The 5173-nt window shown below is 38.5% G+C and overlaps 1 pseudogene; it reads right to left on the bottom strand.

Annotated features, from left to right (window-relative positions):
* Positions 1-656: 656 nt before the first annotated feature.
* LOC112820580 (rRNA-processing protein FCF1 homolog pseudogene) lies at positions 657-1483 on the bottom strand (annotated as a pseudogene).
* Between the last annotated feature and the right edge of the window lie 3690 nt (positions 1484-5173).

The raw sequence follows: 5173 nt of genomic DNA, 5'->3' as shown, positions 1-5173 counted from the left end.
AATCTCACAGTGGACACAGCATATTCACTGTCATGTGTACAAGTTCCAAGCCCAGTATGAAGCCATAGCATGAGTGCAAGACCAGAACCCCAGCTTCAGTGAAGGACTCCCCACTCTACCTACATGGCAAGAACTTCCACACTTCCAGAACCTTGCCAACAGTTCTCCCTCTGGCCAAGAGTCTGTGACACTCTGACGTATATTTAGAGATTTTCTTCAGCATTTAAGTACCAAAGATTGTCAGCCTACTAAAGCCTTCTTAAATTCCTTTAGCTGTGAGAAAAGCCTTCTCTCCATAGTTCCTCAATATCCCCCCCAATAAGCTGTGCCTAATTACTGTACTTCTTTATTTTTTTAAGATTTTTATTTATTCATTGAGAGAGAGAGAGAATAGTAGAGAGAGAGCATGAGAGGGAGGAAGGTCAGAGGGAGAAGCAGACTCCCCGCTGAGCAGGGAGCCCGATACGGGACTCGATCCTGGGACTCCAGGATCATGACCTGAGCCGAAGGCAGTCGCTTAACCAACTGAGCCACCCAGGCACCCTACTGTACTTCCTTAAAACATACTTTGATTGCACTTAATTTTTTTTTTTTTAGCTGTTGGCATTTCTTTTTTTTATTATGTTAATCACCATACATTACATCATTAGTTTTTTTTTATATGAGCAATCATCTGATTTATAAAAAGATGCAACAATATTTAAAATGATACAAAATATCAATTTCAAAACATCAAAAAGTGAGTGTATTTAACTACAGTCAGCTCATAACAGAGCAAATGGGTAAGAAGAATAATTCATGCTACAGCATATTGCTAATATGAACTGGCAACAGAAAAAGTTGGTAAAGGAAGGCAGAGGAACTCTATCTTTTAAGAATTAGAACCGAGGGGCTCCATAATCATCTGGCATCTGCTCAATGTTGTACCTATGGTTAGAAATGTACACGATGGGAACTCCAGGGTTCTTCCGGATTCTTCGTTTAAGGTCCCGGTCAACTGTGGCCACAATGTAACACTTGTGCTGAGTTACTCTCTGTACTAAGCAGTCATCTGCATAGGTTCCTTTGTGTGTGCATGGTAATCGTTCAAATCTTGGATCCTTGGCAATCCTTAGAGCCACTCGATACTTTTGCCCCAGTTTTTCAATTTCAGCCATTACACAGTCAGTTATACAAGGGATACACTTGGCATACAGACAGTCCATCATTGACTGTACTAAGTCAAGTTTCGCTTTAATGGAAAAGTTGATAAAGTTGGTATCAACCAGGATGTGGTAAGGTGGGCCCAGCTGTGTGTTATATTGGAAGAATAAGCAGGAAGGATGTTGGGGGACTTCTCTTTCCTTGAGTGCACTGGGATCTCTCTTTTCTTTCTTTTTAGGTTTTAATCTGTCCTTCTCTTTAAGCCTCTGATCTCGGAGACTAAGCATTCGCTTCATGGTCGCATACTTTCTGGTTTTCTTTTGCTTCCCCATGTTCACACCGCACTCTTTTTTCATTACATCATTAGTTTTTGATGTAGTGTTCCATGATTCATTGTTTTTTCATAACACCCAGTGCTCCATGCAGAATGTGCCCTCTTTAATACCCATCACCAGGCTAACCCATCCTCCCACCCTCCTCCCCTCTAGAACCCTCAGTTTGTTTTTCAGAGTCCATCGTCTCTCGTGGTTCGTCTCCCCCTCCGATTCCCCCCCCCTTAATTTTTGACATACTTGTCCCTATTTCTTCATGTAAGTTTCCAGAGGACGAGACTGAGACTTGTTTTTCTCTCTGTTTAGACTGTGTATTACACTGATGATTAATAGAATAGACCAACAAATTTGTATTTAAGGGATAATCATATAAATGGTGGGGTAGAAAACGAATGAAAGAAAAAAAAAAGGCCTAAAATAGAAAGGTGAAATCTCAAATATAGCTGGCACAGACTCAGGACCTCTGCCTTAGAAAATGAAAATGTGTGTGCCTAGATTGCCCAACCAGACAATTTCAGGACTAAATGTATTCTGGGAACTCTAAAGTCTTCTGCTAACATTCGCTTACATCGAAGGGAGAAAAATAGTTAAAAACCAATCTCACATCCTCCCTCATCCTTCACACTTTAGCACAAATGCCCAACGGTTTTGGACTGTCATCTGTTGTCCTAGTTCTTGGCTGGTGGAAGTGTTAGAACATGCAGCTCCTTGCTCTGCAGAAAATCACCCCATTCCAGAGGACACAACAAGCCTGAGTGAAGAATGAAATCTTTGGTGGGGTGAGCAACATGCCTTCTGAATCTGGAAATTATTGTTTAGGAAGAAATCATGTTTCTCTTTGTATTTTCTCTCTTTGCTTAATATTTGTCTTTAACTACTTATGTGCTAATTAAATTTTCGCAGTCACACATCTGGGTTTTTTTCTCATGTAATATTTTAGCTTGCCTAGGACTTGAGTTGTGGCCTCGTGTTTCTTCAATCTCCAGAGAGACCAAAAGAATGACTCATATTGTTGGTGGTCAGTTAATATTTGTTTGTAAATTAATAGTATGCATCAAATATGTTCCTAAGGATTAAGAACTGAAGTTGGCTTTGAACATGAGGCATTATTACTAAATAGTCTAGACATCAATTTTGATCTTCCCATTGACGCAGTAGATATGAAAGTTGCCCTCATTTTAACTTCTAATTGGAGAAATTTGTAATACAGAATTTTATTTCTTTACTATCTTATTTATTTTTACATTTCTAATACTGCTAGGAGCAGAGAATATGAGTCAAAACTTGTTGAGGTTTTATTTGTATAGTGTGACTTCCTCTTAGTGGTTATCTGCTATTTTATTCCCTTAGATGCTCTTTACGTTGGAGATTCAGTTCCTTTTTGTGTGGAAGGGGCTGATTCTGCCCTTTACCCATTGCTCAGACTTGGCTGATCAGAGAACTTCAACATCATGGCCACAGTGAATGACTGATAGTAAGGACATGATAAACTCCAATCAGAATAACTCTGGGATTTATCTCTTACACATATTAGAAAAAGATTCTGCACTCAGGTCGATAACACTGGCAGGACAGAAGATGGATGACATTGATCATCTTGCTCATCAAGTAGAGAGACTATCTAAAAGTAAGGTAGACAGAGCCTCAGTGCCATCATCTGAATACCTCTTTCCAACTGTGATAAAGCCAGCAGCACCTCTGGACCTCTGTTCACATGACCAAATATGTTCCCTTTTATTTGTTAGCCCATTTGAAATAGACTGCTGTCGACTACAATGGAAGGAATCCTGACAAAATATCTCTAGGATTTTACTGTTTCTAATACTCATGTATTTTCTGTCAATACTCTTGGGTAGTACACCCAATGGTTTTTGAAATTGTGTCATAGTTTAATTGCCTGTCATCATTGCCTTTCTTCATAGTACACAAAATAATGATATGCCTTTCAGTTAATGGTATCTTAGAGCTGATGACATGTTGAACAGAATCAATATTCTGTCAGCATGCCACATACACTGGAAAAGAAAATATGGTCAACCCTTGAACAACATGGGTTTGAAGTACACTATACACAGATGTTTTTCGATACAGTATAGTACTAGAAAGGCATTTTCTCTTCCTTATGATTTTCTTAACTTTTTCTTTTCTTTAGCTTACTTTATTGTAAGAATACAGTATATAATACATATAACATACAAAATACGTGTTAATCTACCCTTAATGCTATTGGTAAGGCTTCCGATCAACAGAAGACTATTAAATAGCTAAGTTTTGGGGGAGCCAAAAATTATATGTGGACTTTTGTCTGTGTGTGTTGTCAGTGCTCCGACACCCATGTTGTTCATGGGTCAGCTAGACATTCTATAAAGCTGCATTAACCAATAGTGTAGGCACAAATCACTTGGTCTTTGACCACAAATGTGGCTAGTTTGAGTTGAGATGTGTTTTAAGTTAAACAACATAGAGTTGAATACAGGCTTCGTTGCCTATGCGGTCTCTCTTCTATGCTCCCCAAATTCTTGAGTCTTTTATCAAGAAAACAACCAGAGTGAGCTTTCAAAAACTTCGATCGTATTGTAACATTTGCCTGCATGAAATAACCCTTTAATAAATTTTCTATAACACTGAGATTAAAAAGCAAGTGATATGCTGTGACCTAGAAGCTATGCATGGTCTGTGACCAGTCCATCTATCTGTCTGACTTGATCATGTTCTGTCTCTCTCCCTCCTCTCAGCCCTGCCCTAACCACAGGATGCCCTATCTACCCACATCTTCAGGTCTTTAACCTTGTTCCTCCATCATTCTCTCCATTGTCTCTGCTCAAGTGTCATTTGCTTAGAGAAGCCATTCTGGACCAACATAAGTTAAAATAGCACATCCCTCACGATTTATTTCCTTTCTTCAGTTTTAATGTTTCTTTGGAGCACTTATTACAATTTGCCATAATAAATATATGTTTGTTTATTTGTTTTGATTTTTTAAATTTGTCTTCTCCCATTAAAATGCAAGTTTCTTGGACATAGAAAAATCCATCCATCTTATTAGCCACTATAGCCCCAGAACAAAGAAAGACATCTACTACTTAAAAACGTAATAACAATGGGTTTAATTAATTAATTATCCAGAAGCAGAATTATCAACTGGCAATTCACACACACCATTATCTTTGCTACATTTGGGAAAATTATCGTCAAAGTTGGTTATGCAAAATTACCTTCCAAACAACATGGCATCAGTTGGTGACTTTCCTCATCTTTGTGACCACTTACTATTAGCAGACTTTTTTCAATTGCTGGGAAACAAATGGCTATAAATCATAACCACCTGTGTTTTTCATTTGATTTTTCTCTATTTACTATGAGGCTGAGCATCATTCTGTTTCTTAGCCTTTGAGGTCTCCTCATTTGTGGCTTGATTGCTCACACATGTTTTCAGAATATTTAAGGATTTATATTTTCTCACTCATTCTGGGAGCTTTTTTGTGTAATCTCAATATTAGTTGCACACATGCCCCTGTTAAATTATCTTATGCAAGAATGCCAGTTGCCTTTTTTTTTTTTTAAGATTTATTTATTTGTTTGAGATAAAGAGTGAGCATGAGTAGGGGGAGGGGCTGAGGGAGAAAATCCTCCATCAGCCTCCCTGCTGAGGGAGGAGCCCAACACAGGGCTGGACCCTGAGATCATGACCTGAACTG

Source organism: Callorhinus ursinus, unplaced genomic scaffold (genome assembly GCF_003265705.2).
Source record: "Callorhinus ursinus isolate GAN/ISIS: 27379988/994484 unplaced genomic scaffold, GSC_fseal_2.0 scaffold10, whole genome shotgun sequence".
Lineage (NCBI taxonomy): Eukaryota > Metazoa > Chordata > Mammalia > Carnivora > Otariidae > Callorhinus > Callorhinus ursinus.
Note: the sequence above shows the minus strand (reverse complement) of the source record. Positions and strands in the feature narration are given on the sequence as shown.